Raw genomic sequence first — 19,784 nt, 5'->3', positions numbered from 1 at the left:
ATCCAAAGTTTTTCCACAATATCTGACGAACATTTAATCGTTGGGCTTCCGTGGCGCAATGGTTAGCGCGTTCGGCTGTTAACTGAAAGGTTGGTGGTTCGAGCCCACCCGGGAGCGGTGTTGTGAAATCTCACAGGTAACGTAAAACTCCAAAGTTTTTCCACAATACCTGACGAACATTTAATCTTTGGGCTTCCGTTGCGCAATGGTTAACGCCGTCGGCTGTTAACCGAAAGGTTGGTGGTTCGTGCCCATCCGGGAGCTGTGTTGTGAGGTCTTAGATGTAACGTAAAATTCAGAGTTTTTTAAAAATAACTGACGAACATTTAATCTTTGGGCTTCTGTGGCGCAATGGTTAGCGCGTTCGGCTGTTAACAGAAAGGTTGGTGGTTCGAGCCTACCCGGGAGCGGTGTTGTGAGCTCTCACATGTAACGTAAAAAGCCAAAGTGTTTCCACAATACCCGACGAACATTTTATCTTTGGGCTTCCGTTGCGCAATGGTTAGCGCGTTCGGCTGTTAACCGAAAGGTTGGTGGTTCGAGCCCATCCGTGAGCGGTGTTGTGAGGTCTGAGATGTGACGTAAAAAGTCAAAGTTTTTCCACAACACCTGACGAACATTTAATTTTTGGGCTTCCGTTGCGCAATGGTTAACGCCGTCGGCTGTTAACCGAAAGGTTGGTGGTTCGAGCCCACCCAAGAGCGGTGTTGTGAAATCTCACATGTAACGTAAAAATCCAAAGTTTTTCCACAATACCTGACGAACATTTAATCGTTGGGCTTCTGTGGCGCAATGGTTAGCGCGTTCGGCTGTTAACCGAAAGGTTGGTGGTTCGAGCCCACCCGGGAGCGGTGTTGTGAGCTCTCACATGTAACGTAAAAAGCCAAAGTGTTTCCACAATACCCGACGACCATTTAATTTTTGGGCTTCCGTGGCGCAATGGTTAGCGCGTTCGGCTGTTAACCGAAAGGTTGGTGGTTCGAGCCCACCCGGGAGCGGTGTTGTGAAATCTCACAGGTAACGTAAAACTCAGAGTTTTTTAAAAATACCTGACGAACATTTAATCTTTGGGCTTCTGTGGCGCAATGGTTAGCGCGTTCGGCTGTTAACAGAAAGGTTGGTGGTTCGAGCCCACCCGGGAGCAGTGTTGTGAGCTCTCACATGTAACGTAAAAAGCCAAAGTGTTTCCACAATACCCGACGACCATTTAATTTTTGGGCTTCCGTGGCGCAATGGTTAGCGCGTTCGGCTGTTAACCGAAAGGTTAGTGGTTCGAGCCCATCCGTGAGCGGTGTTTTGATGTCTCAGATGTGACGTAAAAAGTCAAAGTTTTTCCACAATACCTGACGAACATTTAATCTTTGGGCTTCCGTTGCGCAATGGTTAACGCCGTCGGCTGTTAACCGAAAGGTTGGTGGTTCGAGCCCACCCAAGAGCGGTGTTGTGAAATCTCACATGTAACGTAAAAATCCAAAGTTTTTCCACAATATCTGACGAACATTTAATCGTTGGGCTTCCGTGGCGCAATGGTTAGCGCGTTCGGCTGTTAACTGAAAGGTTGGTGGTTCGAGCCCACCCGGGAGCGGTGTTGTGAAATCTCACAGGTAACGTAAAACTCCAAAGTTTTTCCACAATACCTGACGAACATTTAATCTTTGGGCTTCCGTTGCGCAATGGTTAACGGCGTCGGCTGTTAACCGAAAGGTTGGTGGTTCGTGCCCATCCGGGAGCTGTGTTGTGAGGTCTTAGATGTAACGTAAAATTCACAGTTTTTTAAAAATAACTGACGAACATTTAATTTTTGGGCTTCCGTGGCGCAATGGTTAGAGCGTTCTGCTGTTATTCAAAAGGTTTGTGGTTCGAGCCCATCCGGGAGCGGTGTTGTGAAGTCTCAGATGTGACGTAAAAAGTCAAAGTTTTTCCACAATACCTGACGACCGTTTAATCTTTGGGCTTCCGTGGCGCAATGGTTAGCGCGTTCGGCTGTTAACCGAAAGGTTGGTGGCTCGAGCCCACCCGGGAGCGGTGTTGTGAAATCTCACATGTAACGTAAAAATCCAAAGTTTTTCCACAATACCTGACGAACATTTAATCTTTGGGCTTCCGTTGCGCAATGGTTAACGCCGTCGGCTGTTAACCGAAAGGTTGGTGGTTCGAGCCCATCCGGGAGCGGTGTTGTGAAATCTCACAGGTAACGTAAAACTCAGAGTTTTTTAAAAATACCTGACGAACATTTAATCTTTGGGCTTCTGTGGCGCAATGGTTAGCGCGTTCGGCTGTTAACAGAAAGGTTGGTGGTTCGAGCCCACCCGGGAGCAGTGTTGTGAGCTCTCACATGTAACGTAAAAAGCCAAAGTGTTTCCACAATACCCGACGACCATTTAATTTTTGGGCTTCCGTGGCGCAATGGTTAGCGCGTTCGGCTGTTAACCGAAAGGTTAGTGGTTCGAGCCCATCCGTGAGCGGTGTTTTGATGTCTCAGATGTGACGTAAAAAGTCAAAGTTTTTCCACAATACCTGACGAACATTTAATCTTTGGGCTTCCGTTGCGCAATGGTTAACGCCGTCGGCTGTTAACCGAAAGGTTGGTGGTTCGAGCCCACCCAAGAGCGGTGTTGTGAAATCTCACATGTAACGTAAAAATCCAAAGTTTTTCCACAATATCTGACGAACATTTAATCGTTGGGCTTCCGTGGCGCAATGGTTAGCGCGTTCGGCTGTTAACTGAAAGGTTGGTGGTTCGAGCCCACCCGGGAGCGGTGTTGTGAAATCTCACAGGTAACGTAAAACTCCAAAGTTTTTCCACAATACCTGACGAACATTTAATCTTTGGGCTTCCGTTGCGCAATGGTTAACGCCGTCGGCTGTTAACCGAAAGGTTGGTGGTTCGTGCCCATCCGGGAGCTGTGTTGTGAGGTCTTAGATGTAACGTAAAATTCACAGTTTTTTAAAAATAACTGACGAACATTTAATTTTTGGGCTTCCGTGGCGCAATGGTTAGAGCGTTCTGCTGTTATTCAAAAGGTTTGTGGTTCGAGCCCATCCGGGAGCGGTGTTGTGAAGTCTCAGATGTGACGTAAAAAGTCAAAGTTTTTCCACAATACCTGACGACCGTTTAATCTTTGGGCTTCCGTGGCGCAATGGTTAGCGCGTTCGGCTGTTAACCGAAAGGTTGGTGGCTCGAGCCCACCCGGGAGCGGTGTTGTGAAATCTCACATGTAACGTAAAAATCCAAAGTTTTTCCACAATACCTGACGAACATTTAATCTTTGGGCTTCCGTTGCGCAATGGTTAACGCCGTCGGCTGTTAACCGAAAGGTTGGTGGTTCGAGCCCATCCGGGAGCGGTGTTGTGAAATCTCACAGGTAACGTAAAACTCAGAGTTTTTTAAAAATACCTGACGAACATTTAATCTTTGGGCTTCTGTGGCGCAATGGTTAGCGCGTTCGGCTGTTAACAGAAAGGTTGGTGGTTCGAGCCCACCCGGGAGCAGTGTTGTGAGCTCTCACATGTAACGTAAAAAGCCAAAATGTTTCCACAATACCCGACGACCATTTAATTTTTGGGCTTCCGTGGCGCAATGGTTAGCGCGTTCGGCTGTTAACCGAAAGGTTAGTGGTTCGAGCCCATCCGTGAGCGGTGTTTTGATGTCTCAGATGTGACGTAAAAAGTCAAAGTTTTTCCACAATACCTGACGAACATTTAATCTTTGGGCTTCCGTTGCGCAATGGTTAACGCCGTCGGCTGTTAACCGAAAGGTTGGTGGTTCGAGCCCACCCAAGAGCGGTGTTGTGAAATCTCACATGTAACGTAAAAATCCAAAGTTTTTCCACAATATCTGACGAACATTTAATCGTTGGGCTTCCGTGGCGCAATGGTTAGCGCGTTCGGCTGTTAACTGAAAGGTTGGTGGTTCGAGCCCACCCGGGAGCGGTGTTGTGAAATCTCACAGGTAACGTAAAACTCCAAAGTTTTTCCACAATACCTGACGAACATTTAATCTTTGGGCTTCCGTTGCGCAATGGTTAACGCCGTCGGCTGTTAACCGAAAGGTTGGTGGTTCGTGCCCATCCGGGAGCTGTGTTGTGAGGTCTTAGATGTAACGTAAAATTCACAGTTTTTTAAAAATAACTGACGAACATTTAATTTTTGGGCTTCCGTGGCGCAATGGTTAGAGCGTTCTGCTGTTATTCAAAAGGTTTGTGGTTCGAGCCCATCCGGGAGCGGTGTTGTGAAGTCTCAGATGTGACGTAAAAAGTCAAAGTTTTTCCACAATACCTGACGACCGTTTAATCTTTGGGCTTCCGTGGCGCAATGGTTAGCGCGTTCGGCTGTTAACCGAAAGGTTGGTGGCTCGAGCCCACCCGGGAGCGGTGTTGTGAAATCTCACATGTAACGTAAAAATCCAAAGTTTTTCCACAATACCTGACGAACATTTAATCTTTGGGCTTCCGTTGCGCAATGGTTAACGCCGTCGGCTGTTAACCGAAAGGTTGGTGGTTCGAGCCCATCCGGGAGCGGTGTTGTGAGGTCATAGATGTAACGTAAAATTCAGAGTTTTTCCACAATACCTGACGAACATTTAATCTTTGGGCTTCCGTGGCGCAATGGTTAGCGCGCTCGGCTGTTAACTGAAAGGTTGGTGGTTCGAGACCATCCGGGAGCGGTGTTGTGAGGTCTCAGATGTGACGTAAAAAGTCAAAGTTTTTCCACAATACCTGACGAACATTTAATTTTTGGGCTTCCGTGGCGCAATGGTTAGCGCGCTCGGCTGTTAACCGAAAGGTTGGTGGTTCGAGCCCACCCGGGAGCGGTGTTGTGAAATCTCACATGTAACGTAAAAATCCAAAGTTTTTCCACAATACCTGACGAACATTTTATCTTTGGGCTTCCGTTGCGCAATGGTTAACGCCGTCGGCTGTTAACCGAAAGGTTGGTGGTTCAAGCCCATCCGGGAGCGGTGTTGTGAGGTCTTAGATGTAACGTAAAATTCAGAGTTTTTTAAAAATACCTGACGAACATTTAATCTTTGGGCTTCTGTGGCGCAATGGTTAGCGCGTTCGGCTGTTAACAGAAAGGTTGGTGGTTCGAGCTCACCCGGGAGCGGTGTTGTGAGCTCTCACATGTAACGTAAAAAGCCAAAGTGTTTCCACAATACCCGACGACCATTTAATTTTTGGGCTTCCGTGGCGCAATGGTTAGCGCGTTCGGCTGTTAACCGAAAGGTTGGTGGTTCGAGCCCATCCGTGAGCGGTGTTGTGAGGTCTGAGATGTGACGTAAAAAGTCAAAGTTTTTCCACAACACCTGACGAACATTTAATCTTTGGGCTTCCGTTGCGCAATGGTTAACGCCGTCGGCTGTTAACCGAAAGGTTGGTGGCTCGAGCCCACCCGGGAGCGGTGTTGTGAAATCTCACATGTAACGTAAAAATCCAAAGTTTTTCCACAATACCTGACGAACATTTAATCTTTGGGCTTCCGTTGCGCAATGGTTAACGCCGTCGGCTGTTAACCGAAAGGTTGGTGGTTCGAGCCCATCCGGGAGCGGTGTTGTGAAATCTCACAGGTAACGTAAAACTCAGAGTTTTTTAAAAATACCTGACGAACATTTAATCTTTGGGCTTCTGTGGCGCAATGGTTAGCGCGTTCGGCTGTTAACAGAAAGGTTGGTGGTTCGAGCCCACCCGGGAGCAGTGTTGTGAGCTCTCACATGTAACGTAAAAAGCCAAAATGTTTCCACAATACCCGACGACCATTTAATTTTTGGGCTTCCGTGGCGCAATGGTTAGCGCGTTCGGCTGTTAACCGAAAGGTTAGTGGTTCGAGCCCATCCGTGAGCGGTGTTTTGATGTCTCAGATGTGACGTAAAAAGTCAAAGTTTTTCCACAATACCTGACGAACATTTAATCTTTGGGCTTCCGTTGCGCAATGGTTAACGCCGTCGGCTGTTAACCGAAAGGTTGGTGGTTCGAGCCCACCCAAGAGCGGTGTTGTGAAATCTCACATGTAACGTAAAAATCCAAAGTTTTTCCACAATATCTGACGAACATTTAATCGTTGGGCTTCCGTGGCGCAATGGTTAGCGCGTTCGGCTGTTAACTGAAAGGTTGGTGGTTCGAGCCCACCCGGGAGCGGTGTTGTGAAATCTCACAGGTAACGTAAAACTCCAAAGTTTTTCCACAATACCTGACGAACATTTAATCTTTGGGCTTCCGTTGCGCAATGGTTAACGCCGTCGGCTGTTAACCGAAAGGTTGGTGGTTCGTGCCCATCCGGGAGCTGTGTTGTGAGGTCTTAGATGTAACGTAAAATTCACAGTTTTTTAAAAATAACTGACGAACATTTAATTTTTGGGCTTCCGTGGCGCAATGGTTAGAGCGTTCTGCTGTTATTCAAAAGGTTTGTGGTTCGAGCCCATCCGGGAGCGGTGTTGTGAAGTCTCAGATGTGACGTAAAAAGTCAAAGTTTTTCCACAATACCTGACGACCGTTTAATCTTTGGGCTTCCGTGGCGCAATGGTTAGCGCGTTCGGCTGTTAACCGAAAGGTTGGTGGCTCGAGCCCACCCGGGAGCGGTGTTGTGAAATCTCACATGTAACGTAAAAATCCAAAGTTTTTCCACAATACCTGACGAACATTTAATCTTTGGGCTTCCGTTGCGCAATGGTTAACGCCGTCGGCTGTTAACCGAAAGGTTGGTGGTTCGAGCCCATCCGGGAGCGGTGTTGTGAGGTCATAGATGTAACGTAAAATTCAGAGTTTTTCCACAATACCTGACGAACATTTAATCTTTGGGCTTCCGTGGCGCAATGGTTAGCGCGTTCGGCTGTTAACTGAAAGGTTGGTGGTTCGAGACCATCCGGGAGCGGTGTTGTGAGGTCTCAGATGTGACGTAAAAAGTCAAAGTTTTTCCACAATACCTGACGAACATTTAATTTTTGGGCTTCCGTGGCGCAATGGTTAGCGCGCTCGGCTGTTAACCGAAAGGTTGGTGGTTCGAGCCCACCCGGGAGCGGTGTTGTGAAATCTCACATGTAACGTAAAAATCCAAAGTTTTTCCACAATACCTGACGAACATTTTATCTTTGGGCTTCCGTTGCGCAATGGTTAACGCCGTCGGCTGTTAACCGAAAGGTTGGTGGTTCAAGCCCATCCGGGAGCGGTGTTGTGAGGTCTTAGATGTAACGTAAAATTCAGAGTTTTTTAAAAATACCTGACGAACATTTAATCTTTGGGCTTCTGTGGCGCAATGGTTAGCGCGTTCGGCTGTTAACAGAAAGGTTGGTGGTTCGAGCTCACCCGGGAGCGGTGTTGTGAGCTCTCACATGTAACGTAAAAAGCCAAAGTGTTTCCACAATACCCGACGACCATTTAATTTTTGGGCTTCCGTGGCGCAATGGTTAGCGCGTTCGGCTGTTAACCGAAAGGTTGGTGGTTCGAGCCCATCCGTGAGCGGTGTTGTGAGGTCTGAGATGTGACGTAAAAAGTCAAAGTTTTTCCACAACACCTGACGAACATTTAATCTTTGGGCTTCCGTTGCGCAATGGTTAACGCCGTCGGCTGTTAACCGAAAGGTTGGTGGTTCGAGCCCACCCAAGAGCGGTGTTGTGAAATCTCACATGTAACGTAAAAATCCAAAGTTTTTCCACAATACCTGACGAACATTTAATCGTTGGGCTTCCGTGGCGCAATGGTTAGCGCGTTCGGCTGTTAACCGAAAGGTTGGTGGTTCGAGCCCACCCGGGAGCGGTGTTGTGAAATCTCACAGGTAACGTAAAACTCAGAGTTTTTTAAAAATACCTGACGAACATTTAATCTTTGGGCTTCTGTGGCGCAATGGTTAGCGCGTTCGGCTGTTAACAGAAAGGTTGGTGGTTCGAGCCCACCCGGGAGCGGTGTTGTGAGCTCTCACATGTAACGTAAAATGCCAAAGTGTTTCCACAATACCCGACGACCATTTAATTTTTGGGCTTCCGTGGCGCAATGGTTAGCGCGTTCGGCTGTTAACCGAAAGGTTAGTGGTTCGAGCCCATCCGTGAGCGGTGTTGTGAGGTCTCAGATGTGACGTAAAAAGTCAAAGTTTTTCCACAATACCTGACGAACATTTAATCTTTGGGCTTCCGTTGCGCAATGGTTAACGCCGTCGGCTGTTAACCGAGAGGTTGGTGGTTCGAACCCACCCAAGAGCGGTGTTGTGAAATCTCACATGTAACGTAAAAATCCAAAGTTTTTCCACAATACCTGACGAACATTTAATCTTTGGGCTTCCGTTGCACAATGGTTAACGCCGTCGGCTGTTAACCGAAAGGTTGGTGGTTCGAGCCCATCCGGGAGCGGTGTTGTGAGGTCTTAGATGTAACGTAAAATTCAGAGTTTTTTAAAAATAACTGACGAACATTTAATTTTTGGTCTTCCGTGGCGCAATGGTTAGAGCGTTCTGCTGTTATTCAAAAGGTTTGTGGTTCGAGCCCATCCGGGAGCGGTGTTGTGAAGTCTCAGATGTGACGTAAAAAGTCAAAGTTTTTCCACAATACCTGACGACCGTTTAATCTTTGGGCTTCCGTGGCGCAATGGTTAGCGCGTTCGGCTGTTAACCGAAAGGTTGGTGGCTCGAGCCCACCCGGGAGCGGTGTTGTGAAATCTCACATGTAACGTAAAAATCCAAAGTTTTTCCACAATACCTGACGAACATTTAATCTTTGGGCTTCCGTTGCGCAATGGTTAACGCCGTCGGCTGTTAACCGAAAGGTTGGTGGTTCGAGCCCATCCGGGAGCGGTGTTGTGAGGTCATAGATGTAACGTAAAATTCAGAGTTTTTCCACAATACCTGACGAACATTTAATCTTTGGGCTTCCGTGGCGCAATGGTTAGCGCGTTCGGCTGTTAACTGAAAGGTTGGTGGTTCGAGACCATCCGGGAGCGGTGTTGTGAGGTCTCAGATGTGACGTAAAAAGTCAAAGTTTTTCCACAATACCTGACGAACATTTAATTTTTGGGCTTCCGTGGCGCAATGGTTAGCGCGTTCGGCTGTTAACCGAAAGGTTGGTGGTTCGAGCCCACCCGGGAGCGGTGTTGTGAAATCTCACATGTAACGTAAAAATCCAAAGTTTTTCCACAATACGACGAACATTTTATCTTTGGGCTTCCGTTGCGCAATGGTTAACGCCGTCGGCTGTTAACCGAAAGGTTGGTGGTTCGAGCCCATCCGGGAGCGGTGTTGTGAGGTCTTAGATGTAACGTAAAATTCAGAGTTTTTTAAAAATAACTGACGAACATTTAATTTTTGGGCTTCCGTGGCGCAATGGTTAGCGCGTTCGGCTGTTAACCGAAAGGTTGGTGGTTCGAGCCCATCCGGGAGCGGTGTTGTGAGGTCTTAGATGTAACGTAAAATTCAGAGTTTTTTAAAAATACCTGACGAACATTTAATCTTTGGGCTTCTGTGGCGCAATGGTTAGCGCGTTCGGCTGTTAACAGAAAGGTTGGTGGTTCGAGCCCACCCGGGAGCGGTGTTGTGAGCTCTCACATGTAACGTAAAAAGCCAAAGTGTTTCCACAATACCCGACGACCATTTAATTTTTGGGCTTCCGTGGCGCAATGGTTAGCGCGTTCGGCTGTTAACCGAAAGGTTGGTGGTTCGAGCCCATCCGTGAGCGGTGTTGTGAGGTCTGAGATGTGACGTAAAAAGTCAAAGTTTTTCCACAATACCTGACGAACATTTAATCTTTGGGCTTCCGTTGCGCAATGGTTAACGCCGTCGGCTGTTAACCGAAAGGTTGGTGGTTCGAGCCCACCCAAGAGCGGTGTTGTGAAATCTCACATGTAACGTAAAAATCCAAAGTTTTTCCACAATACCTGACGAACATTTAATCGTTGGGCTTCCGTGGCGCAATGGTTAGCGCGTTCGGCTGTTAACCGAAAGGTTGGTGGTTCGAGCCCACCCGGGAGCGGTGTTGTGAAATCTCACAGGTAACGTAAAACTCAGAGTTTTTTAAAAATACCTGACGAACATTTAATCTTTGGGCTTCTGTGGCGCAATGGTTAGCGCGTTCGGCTGTTAACCGAAAGGTTGGTGGTTCGAGCCCATCCGGGAGCGGTGTTGTGAGGTCTTAGATGTAACGTAAAATTCAGAGTTTTTTAAAAATACCTGACGAACATTTAATCTTTGGGCTTCTGTGGCGCAATGGTTAGCGCGTTCGGCTGTTAACAGAAAGGTTGGTGGTTCGAGCCCACCCGGGAGCGGTGTTGTGAGCTCTCACATGTAACGTAAAAAGCCAAAGTGTTTCCACAATACCCGACGACCATTTAATTTTTGGGCTTCCGTGGCGCAATGGTTAGCGCGTTCGGCTGTTAACCGAAAGGTTGGTGGTTCGAGCCCATCCGTGAGCGGTGTTGTGTGGTCTGAGATGTGACGTAAAAAGTCAAAGTTTTTCCACAATACCTGACGAACATTTAATCTTTGGGCTTCCGTTGCGCAATGGTTAACGCCGTCGGCTGTTAACCGAAAGGTTGGTGGTTCGAGCCCACCCAAGAGCGGTGTTGTGAAATCTCACATGTAACGTAAAAATCCAAAGTTTTTCCACAATACCTGACGAACATTTAATCGTTGGGCTTCCGTGGCGCAATGGTTAGCGCGTTCGGCTGTTAACCGAAAGGTTGGTGGTTCGAGCCCACCCGGGAGCGGTGTTGTGAAATCTCACAGGTAACGTAAAACTCAGAGTTTTTTAAAAATACCTGACGAACATTTAATCTTTGGGCTTCTGTGGCGCAATGGTTAGCGCGTTCGGCTGTTAACAGAAAGGTTGGTGGTTCGAGCCCACCCGGGAGCGGTGTTGTGAGCTCTCACATGTAACGTAAAATGCCAAAGTGTTTCCACAATACCCGACGACCATTTAATTTTTGGGCTTCCGTGGCGCAATGGTTAGCGCGTTCGGCTGTTAACCGAAAGGTTAGTGGTTCGAGCCCATCCGTGAGCGGTGTTGTGAGGTCTCAGATGTGACGTAAAAAGTCAAAGTTTTTCCACAATACCTGACGAACATTTAATCTTTGGGCTTCCGTTGCGCAATGGTTAACGCCGTCGGCTGTTAACCGAAAGGTTGGTGCTTCGAGCCCACCCGGGAGCGGTGTTGTGAAATCTCACAGGTAACGTAAAACTCCAAAGTTTTTCCACAATACCTGACGAACATTTAATCTTTGGGCTTCCGTTGCGCAATGGTTAACGCCGTCGGCTGTTAACCGAAAGGTTGGTGGTTCGTGTCCATCCGGGAGCTGTGTTGTGAGGTCTTAGATGTAACGTAAAATTCACAGTTTTTTAAAAATAACTGACGAACATTTAATTTTTGGGCTTCCGTGGCGCAATGGTTAGAGCGTTCAGCTGTTGTTCAAAAGGTTTGTGGTTCGAGCCCATCCGGGAGCGGTGTTTTGAAGTCTCTGATGTGACGTAAAAAGTCAGAGTTTTTCCACAATACCTGACGACCATTTCATTTCTGAGCTTCCTTGGCTCGAAGGTTTATGCGTTCGGATGTTAACCAAAAGGTTGGTGCTTCGAGCCCACCCGGGAGCGGTGTTGTGAAGTCTCAGATGTGACGTAAATAGTCAAAGTTTTTCCACAATACCTAACGAACATTTAATCTTTGGGCTTCCGTTGCACAATGGTTAACGCCGTCGGCTGTTAACCGAAAGGTTGGTGGTTCGAGCCCATCCGGGAGCGGTGTTGTGAGGTCTTAGATGTAACGTAAAATTCAGAGTTTTTTAAAAATAACTGACGAACATTTAATTTTTGGTCTTCCGTGGCGCAATGGTTAGAGCGTTCTGCTGTTATTCAAAAGGTTTGTGGTTCGAGCCCATCCGGGAGCGGTGTTTTGAAGTCTCTGATGTGACGTAAAAAGTCAGAGTTTTTCCACAATACCTGACGACCATTTCATTTCTGAGCTTCCTTGGCTCGAAGGTTAGCGCGTTCGGATGTTAACCAAAAGGTTGGTGGTTCGAGCCCACCCGGCTGCCGTGTTGTGAAGTCTCAAATGTAACGTAAAAAGCCAAAGTTTTTCCACAATACCTGACGACCGTTTAATTTTTAAGCTTCCGTGGCGCGATGGTTAGCGCGTTCGGCTGTTAACCGAAAGGTTGGTGGTTCGAGCCCACCCGGGAGCGGTGTTGTGAAATCTCACATGTAACGTAAAAATCCAAAGTTTTTCCACAATACCTGACGAACATTTAATCTTTGGGCTTCCGTTGCGCAATGGTTAACGCCGTCGGCTGTTAGCCGAAAGGTTGGTGGTTCGAGCCCATCCGGGAGCGGTGTTGTGAGGTCTTAGATGTAACGTAAAATTCAGAGTTTTTCCACAATACCTGACGACCATTTCATTTCTGAGCTTCCTTGGCTCCATGGTTAGCGTGTTCGGATGTTAAGCTTAAGGTTGGTGGTTCGAGCCCACCCGGGAGCAGTGTTGTGAAGTCTCAAATGTAACGTAAAAAGCCAAAGTTTTTCCACAATACCTGACGACCATTTAATTTTTGGGCTTCCGTGGCTCAATGGTTAGCGCGTTCGGCTGTTAACTAATAGGTTGGTGGTTCAAGCCCACCCGGGAGCGGAGTTGTGAAATCTCACAGGTAACGTAAAAATCCAAAGTTTTTCCACAATACCTGACGAACATTTAATCTTTGGGCTTCCGTTGCGCAATGGTTAACGCCGTCGGCTGTTAACCGAAAGGTTGGTGGTTCGAGCCCATCCGGGAGCGGTGTTGTGAGGTCTTAGATGTAACGTAAAATTCAGAATTTTTTAAAAATATCTGACGAACATTTAATTTTTGGGCTTCCGTGGCGCAATGGTTAGCGCGTTCAGCTGTTATTCAAAAGGTTTGTGGTTCGAGCCTATCCGGGAGCGGTGTTTTGAAGTCTCTGATGTGACGTAAAAAGTCAGAGTTTTTCCACAATACCTGACGACCATTTCATTTCTGAGCTTCCTTGGCTCGAAGGTTAGCGCGTTCGGATGTTAACCAAAAGGTTGGTGGTTCGAGCCCACCCGGCTGCCGTGTTGTGAAGTCTCAAATGTAACGTAAAAAGCCAAAGTTTTTCCACAATACCTGACGACCGTTTAATTTTTGAGCTTCCGTGGCGCAATGGTTAGCGCGTTCGGCTGTTAACAGAAAGGTTGGTGGTTCGAGCCCACCCGGGAGCGGTGGTGTGAGATCTCAAACGTAATGTCAAATGCCAAAGTTTTTGCACAATACCTGACGACCATTTAATTTTTGAGCTTCCGTGGCGCAATGGTTAGCGCGTTCGGCTGTTAACCGAAAGGTTGGTGGTTCGAGCCCACCCGGGAGCGGTGTTGTGAAATCTCACATGTAACGTAAAAATCCAAAGTTTTTCCACAATACCTGACGAACATTTAATCTTTGGGCTTCCGTTGCGCAATGGTTAACGCCGTCGGCTGTTAACCGAAAGGTTGGTGGTTCGAGCCCATCCGGGAGCGGTGTTGTGAGGTTAGATGTAACGTAAAATTCAGAGTTTTTTAAAAATAACTGACGAACATTTAATTTTTGGGCTTCCGTGGCGCAATGGTTAGCGCGTTCGGCTGTTAACCGAAAGGTTGGTGGTTCGAGCCCATCCGGGAGCGGTGTTGTGAAGTCTCAGATGTGACGTAAAAAGTCAAAGTTTTTCCACAATACCTGACGACCATTTCATTTCTGAGCTTCCTTGGCTCCATGGTTAGCGTGTTCGGATGTTAAGCTTAAGGTTGGTGGTTCGAGCCCACCCGGGAGCAGTGTTGTGAAGTCTCAAATGTAACGTAAAAAGCCAAAGTTTTTCCACAATACCTGACGACTGTTTAATTTTTGAGCTTCCGTGGCGCAATGGTTAGCGCGTTCGGCTGTTAACCGAAAGGTTGGTGGTTCGAGCCCACCCGGGAGCGGTGTTGTGAAATCTCACATGTAACGTAAAAATCCAAAGTTTTTCCACAATACCTGACGAACATTTAATCTTTGGGCTTCCGTTGCGCAATGGTTAACGCCGTCGGCTGTTAACCGAAAGGTTGGTGGTTCGAGCCCATCCGGGAGCGGTGTTGTGAGGTCTTAGATGTAACGTAAAATTCAGAGTTTTTTAAAAATAACTGATGAACATTTAATTTTTGGGCTTCCGTGGCGCAATGGTTAGCGCGTTCGGCTGTTAACCGAAAGGTTGGTGGTTCGAGCCCATCCGGGAGCGGTGTTGTGAAGTCTCAGATGTGACGTAAAAAGTCAAAGTTTTTCCACAATACCTGACGACCATTTCATTTCTGAGCTTCCTTGGCTCCATGGTTAGCGTGTTCGGATGTTAAGCTTAAGGTTGGTGGTTCGAGCCCACCCGGGAGCAGTGTTGTCAAGTCTCAAATGTAACGTAAAAAGCCAAAGTTTTTCCACAATACCTGACGACCGTTTAATTTTTGAGCTTCCGTGGCGCAATGGTTAGCGCGTTCGGCTGTTAACCGAAAGGTTGGTGGTTCGAGCCCACCCGGGAGCGGTGTTGTGAAATCTCACATGTAACGTAAAAATCCAAAGTTTTTCCACAATACCTGACGAACATTTAATCTTTGGGCTTCCGTTGCGCAATGGTTAACGCCGTCGGCTGTTAACCGAAAGATTGGTGGTTCGAGCCCATCCGGGAGCGGTGTTGTGAGGTCTTAGATGTAACGTAAAATTCAGAGTTTTTTAAAAATAACTGACGAACATTTAATTTTTGGGCTTCCGTGGCGCAATGGTTAGCGCGTTCGGCTGTTAACCGAAAGGTTGGTGGTTCGAGCCCATCCGGGAGCGGTGTTGTGAAGTCTCAGATGTGATGTAAAAAGTCAAAGTTTTTCCACAATACCTGACGACCATTTCATTTCTGAGCTTCCTTGGCTCCATGGTTAGCGTGTTCGGATGTTAAGCTTAAGGTTGGTGGTTCGAGCCCACCCGGGAGCAGTGTTGTGAAGTCTCAAATGTAACGTAAAAAGCCAAAGTTTTTCCACAATACCTGACGACCATTTCATTTCTGAGCTTCCTTGGCTCCATGGTTAGCGTGTTCGGATGTTAAGCTTAAGGTTGGTGGTTCGAGCCCACCCGGGAGCAGTGTTGTGAAGTCTCAAATGTAACGTAAAAAGCCAAAGTTTTTCCACAATACCTGACGACCATTTAATTTTTGGGCTTCCGTGGCTCAATGGTTAGCGCGTTCGGCTGTTAACTAATAGGTTGGTGGTTCGAGCCCACCCGGGAGCGGAGTTGTGAAATCTCATAGGTAACGTAAAAATCCAAAGTTTTTCCACAATACCTGACGAACATTTAATCTTTGGGCTTCCGTTGCGCAATGGTTAACGCCGTCGGCTGTTAACCGAAAGGTTGGTGGTTCGAGCCCATCCGGGAGCGGTGTTGTGAGGTCTTAGATGTAACGTAAAATTCAGAGTTTTTTAAAAATATCTGACGAACATTTAATTTTTGGGCTTCCGTGGCGCAATGGTTAGCGCGTTCAGCTGTTATTCAAAAGGTTTGTGGTTCGAGCCCATCCGGGAGCGGTGTTTTGAAGTCTCTGATGTGACGTAAAAAGTCAGAGTTTTTCCACAATACCTGACGACCATTTCATTTCTGAGCTTCCTTGGCTCGAAGGTTAGCGCGTTCGGATGTTAACCAAAAGGTTGGTGGTTCGAGCCCACCCGGCTGCCGTGTTGTGAAGTCTCAAATGTAACGTAAAAAGCCAAAGTTTTTCCACAATACCTGACGACCGTTTAATTTTTGAGCTTCCGTGGCGCAATGGTTAGCGCGTTCGGCTGTTAACAGAAAGGTTGGTGGTTCGAGCCCACCCGGGAGCGGTGTTGTGAGATCTCAAACGTAATGTCAAATGCCAAAGTTTTTGCACAATACCTGACGACCATTTAATTTTTGAGCTTCCGTGGCGCAATGGTTAGCGCGTTCGGCTGTTAACCGAAAGGTTGGTGGTTCGAGCCCACCCGGGAGCGGTGTTGTGAAATCTCACATGTAACGTAAAAATCCAAAGTTTTTCCACAATACCTGACGAACATTTAATCTTTGGGCTTCCGTTGCGCAATGGTTAACGCCGTCGGCTGTTAACCGAAAGGTTGGTGGTTCGAGCCCATCCGGGAGCGGTGTTGTGAGGTCTTAGATGTAACGTAAAATTCAGAGTTTTTTAAAAATAACTGACGAACATTTAATTTTTGGGCTTCCGTGGCGCAATGCTTAGCGCGTTCGGCTGTTAACCGAAAGGTTGGTGGTTCGAGCCCATCCGGGAGCGGTGTTGTGAAGTCTCAGATGTGACGTAAAAAGTCAAAGTTTTTCCACAATACCTGACGACCATTTCATTTCTGAGCTTCCTTAGCTCCATGGTTAGCGTGTTCGGATGTTAAGCTTAAGGTTGGTGGTTCGAGCCCACCCGGGAGCAGTGTTGTGAAGTCTCAAATGTAACGTAAAAAGCCAAAGTTTTTCCACAATACCTGACGACCGTTTACTTTTTGAGCTTCCGTGGCGCAATGGTTAGCGCGTTCGGCTGTTAACCGAAAGGTTGGTGGTTCGAGCCCACCCGGGAGCGGTGTTGTGAAATCTCACATGTAACGTAAAAATCCAAAGTTTTTCCACAATACCTGACGAACATTTAATCTTTGGGCTTCCGTTGCGCAATGGTTAACGCCGTCGGCTGTTAACCGAAAGATTGGTGGTTCGAGCCCATCCGGGAGCGGTGTTGTGAGGTCTTAGATGTAACGTAAAATTCAGAGTTTTTTAAAAATAACTGACGAACATTTAATTTTTGGGCTTCCGTGGCGCAATGGTTAGCGCGTTCGGCTGTTAACCGAAAGGTTGGTGGTTCGAGCCCATCCGGGAGCGGTGTTGTGAAGTCTCAGATGTGACGTAAAATGTCAAAGTTTTTCCACAATACCTGACGACCATTTCATTTCTGAGCTTCCTTGGCTCCATGGTTAGCGTGTTCGGATGTTAAGCTTAAGGTTGGTGGTTCGAGCCCACCCGGGAGCAGTGTTGTGAAGTCTCAAATGTAACGTAAAAAGCCAAAGTTTTTCCACAATACCTGACGACCATTTAATTTTTGGGCTTCCGCGGCTCAATGGTTAGCGCGTTCGGCTGTTAACTAATAGGTTGGTGGTTCGAGCCCACCCGGGAGCGGAGTTGTGAAATCTCACATGTAACGTAAAAATCCAAAGTTTTTCCACAATACCTGACGAACATTTAATCTTTGGGCTTTTGTTGCGCAATGGTTAACGCCGTCGGCTGTTAACCGAAAGGTTGGTGGTTCGAGCCCATCCGGGAGCGGTGTTGTGAGGTCTTAGATGTAACGTAAAATTCAGAGTTTTTTAAAAATAACTGACGAACATTTAATTTTTGGGCTTCCGTGGCGCAATGGTTAGCGCGTTCGGCTGTTAACCGAAAGGTTGGTGGTTCGAGCCCATCCGGGAGCGGTGTTGTGAAGTCTCAGATGTGACGTAAAAAGTCAAAGTTTTTCCACAATACCTGACGACCATTTCATTTCTGAGCTTCCTTGGCTCCATGGTTAGCGTGTTCGGATGTTAAGCTTAAGGTTGGTGGTTCGAGCCCACCCGGGAGCAGTGTTGTGAAGTCTCAAATGTAACGTAAAAAGCCAAAGTTTTTCCACAATACCTGACGACCGTTTAATTTTTGAGCTTCCGTGGCGCAATGGTTAGCGCGTTCGGCTGTTAACCGAAAGGTTGGTGGTTCGAGCCCACCCGGGAGCGGTGTTGTGAAATCTCACATGTAACGTAAAAATCCAAAGTTTTTCCACAATACCTGACGAACATTTAATCTTTGGGCTTCCGTTGCGCAATGGTTAACGCCGTCGGCTGTTAACCGAAAGATTGGTGGTTCGAGCCCATCCGGGAGCGGTGTTGTGAGGTCTTAGATGTAACGTAAAATTCAGAGTTTTTTAAAAATAACTGACGAACATTTAATTTTTGGGCTTCCGTGGCGCAATGGTTAGCGCGTTCGGCTGTTAACCGAAAGGTTGGTGGTTCGAGCCCATCCGGGAGCGGTGTTGTGAAGTCTCAGATGTGACGTAAAATGTCAAAGTTTTTCCACAATACCTGACGACCATTTCATTTCTGAGCTTCCTTGGCTCCATGGTTAGCGTGTTCGGATGTTAAGCTTAAGGTTGGTGGTTCGAGCCCACCCGGGACTAGTGTTGTGAAGTCTCAAATGTAACGTAAAAAGCCAAAGTTTTTCCACAATACCTGACGACCATTTAATTTTTGGGCTTCCGCGGCTCAATGGTTAGCGCGTTCGGCTGTTAACTAATAGGTTGGTGGTTCGAGCCCACCCGGGAGCGGAGTTGTGAAATCTCACATGTAACGTAAAAATCCAAAGTTTTTCCACAATACCTGACGAACATTTAATCTTTGGGCTTTTGTTGCGCAATGGTTAACGCCGTCGGCTGTTAACCGAAAGGTTGGTGGTTCGAGCCCATCCGGGAGCGGTGTTGTGAGGTCTTAGATGTAACGTAAAATTCAGAGTTTTTTAAAAATAACTGACGAACATTTAATTTTTGGGCTTCCGTGGCGCAATGGTTAGCGCGTTCGGCTGTTAACCGAAAGGTTGGTGGTTCGAGCCCATCCGGGAGCGGTGTTGTGAAGTCTCAGATGTGACGTAAAAAGTCAAAGTTTTTCCACAATACCTGACGACCATTTCATTTCTGAGCTTCCTTGGCTCCATGGTTAGCGTGTTCGGATGTTAAGCTTAAGGTTGGTGGTTCGAGCCCACCCGGGAGCAGTGTTGTGAAGTCTCAAATGTAACGTAAAAAGCCAAAGTTTTTCCACAATACCTGACGACCGTTTAATTTTTGAGCTTCCGTGGCGCAATGGTTAGCGCGTTCGGCTGTTAACCGAAAGGTTGGTGGTTCGAGCCCACCCGGGAGCGGTGTTGTGAAATCTCACATGTAACGTAAAAATCCAAAGTTTTTCCACAATACCTGACGAACATTTAATCTTTGGGCTTCCGTTGCGCAATGGTTAACGCCGTCGGCTGTTAACCGAAAGGTTAGTGGTTCGAGCCCATCCGGGAGCGGTGTTGTGAGGTCTTAGATGTAACGTAAAATTCAGAGTTTTTTAAAAATAACTGACGAACATTTAATTTTTGGGCTTCCGTGGCGCAATGGTTAGCGCGTTCGGCTGTTAACCGAAAGGTTGGTGGTTCGAGCCCATCCGGGAGCGGTGTTGTGAAGTCTCAGATGTGACGTAAAAAGTCAAAGTTTTTCCACAATACCTGACGACCATTTCATTTCTGAGCTTCCTTGGCTCCATGGTTAGCGTGTTCGGATGTTAAGCTTAAGGTTGGTGGTTCGAGCCCACCCGGGAGCAGTGTTGTGAAGTCTCAAATGTAACGTACAAGGCCAAAGTTTTTCCACAATACCTGACGACCGTTTAATTTTTGAGCTTCCGTGGCGCAATGGTTAGCGCGTTCGGCTGTTAACCGAAAGGTTGGTGGTTCGAGCCCACCCGGGAGCGGTGTTGTGAAATCTCACATGTAACGTAAAAATCCAAAGTTTTTCCACAATACCTGACGAACATTTAATCTTTGGGCTTCCGTTGCGCAATGGTTAACGCCGTCGGCTGTTAACCGAAAGATTGGTGGTTCGAGCCCATCCGGGAGCGGTGTTGTGAGGTCTTAGATGTAACGTAAAATTCAGAGTTTTTTAAAAATAACTGACGAACATTTAATTTTTGGGCTTCCGTGGCGCAATGGTTAGCGCGTTCGGCTGTTAACCGAAAGGTTGGTGGTTCGAGCCCATCCGGGAGCGGTGTTGTGA

The 19,784-nt window shown here is 47.2% G+C and overlaps 13 non-coding genes across 13 annotated transcripts; all 13 read left to right on the top strand.

Annotated features, from left to right (window-relative positions):
* The first annotated feature begins 925 nt into the window (after positions 1-925).
* On the top strand, positions 926-998 carry TRNAN-GUU (transfer RNA asparagine (anticodon GUU)). The gene has a single exon. It is a non-coding gene; the product is annotated as a tRNA-Asn (tRNA).
* Positions 999-7,675: 6,677 nt separating this feature from the next.
* On the top strand, positions 7,676-7,748 carry TRNAN-GUU (transfer RNA asparagine (anticodon GUU)). The gene has a single exon. It is a non-coding gene; the product is annotated as a tRNA-Asn (tRNA).
* A 1,247-nt stretch (positions 7,749-8,995) lies between these two features.
* TRNAN-GUU (transfer RNA asparagine (anticodon GUU)) lies at positions 8,996-9,068 on the top strand. The gene has a single exon. It is a non-coding gene; the product is annotated as a tRNA-Asn (tRNA).
* An 805-nt stretch (positions 9,069-9,873) lies between these two features.
* On the top strand, positions 9,874-9,946 carry TRNAN-GUU (transfer RNA asparagine (anticodon GUU)). The gene has a single exon. It is a non-coding gene; the product is annotated as a tRNA-Asn (tRNA).
* Positions 9,947-10,606: 660 nt separating this feature from the next.
* On the top strand, positions 10,607-10,679 carry TRNAN-GUU (transfer RNA asparagine (anticodon GUU)). The gene has a single exon. It is a non-coding gene; the product is annotated as a tRNA-Asn (tRNA).
* A 2,568-nt stretch (positions 10,680-13,247) lies between these two features.
* Positions 13,248-13,320, top strand: TRNAN-GUU (transfer RNA asparagine (anticodon GUU)). The gene has a single exon. It is a non-coding gene; the product is annotated as a tRNA-Asn (tRNA).
* A 512-nt stretch (positions 13,321-13,832) lies between these two features.
* TRNAN-GUU (transfer RNA asparagine (anticodon GUU)) lies at positions 13,833-13,905 on the top strand. Its single transcript has one exon. It is a non-coding gene; the product is annotated as a tRNA-Asn (tRNA).
* A 514-nt stretch (positions 13,906-14,419) lies between these two features.
* On the top strand, positions 14,420-14,492 carry TRNAN-GUU (transfer RNA asparagine (anticodon GUU)). The gene has a single exon. It is a non-coding gene; the product is annotated as a tRNA-Asn (tRNA).
* Positions 14,493-15,887: 1,395 nt separating this feature from the next.
* Positions 15,888-15,960, top strand: TRNAN-GUU (transfer RNA asparagine (anticodon GUU)). The gene has a single exon. It is a non-coding gene; the product is annotated as a tRNA-Asn (tRNA).
* A 514-nt stretch (positions 15,961-16,474) lies between these two features.
* On the top strand, positions 16,475-16,547 carry TRNAN-GUU (transfer RNA asparagine (anticodon GUU)). The gene has a single exon. It is a non-coding gene; the product is annotated as a tRNA-Asn (tRNA).
* A 1,101-nt stretch (positions 16,548-17,648) lies between these two features.
* On the top strand, positions 17,649-17,721 carry TRNAN-GUU (transfer RNA asparagine (anticodon GUU)). Its single transcript has one exon. It is a non-coding gene; the product is annotated as a tRNA-Asn (tRNA).
* A 1,101-nt stretch (positions 17,722-18,822) lies between these two features.
* On the top strand, positions 18,823-18,895 carry TRNAN-GUU (transfer RNA asparagine (anticodon GUU)). Its single transcript has one exon. It is a non-coding gene; the product is annotated as a tRNA-Asn (tRNA).
* Positions 18,896-19,409: 514 nt separating this feature from the next.
* TRNAN-GUU (transfer RNA asparagine (anticodon GUU)) lies at positions 19,410-19,482 on the top strand. Its single transcript has one exon. It is a non-coding gene; the product is annotated as a tRNA-Asn (tRNA).
* Positions 19,483-19,784: the final 302 nt, after the last annotated feature.

The sequence above is a fragment of the Phalangium opilio genome, unplaced genomic scaffold (assembly GCF_054372755.1).
Source record: "Phalangium opilio isolate 3A_F unplaced genomic scaffold, DU_Popi_V2 ptg000352l_1, whole genome shotgun sequence".
Taxonomy (NCBI): Eukaryota; Metazoa; Arthropoda; class Arachnida; order Opiliones; family Phalangiidae; genus Phalangium; species Phalangium opilio.
The sequence above is the reverse complement of the archived record's forward strand: the minus strand, read 5'-3'. Positions and strand labels throughout refer to the sequence as shown.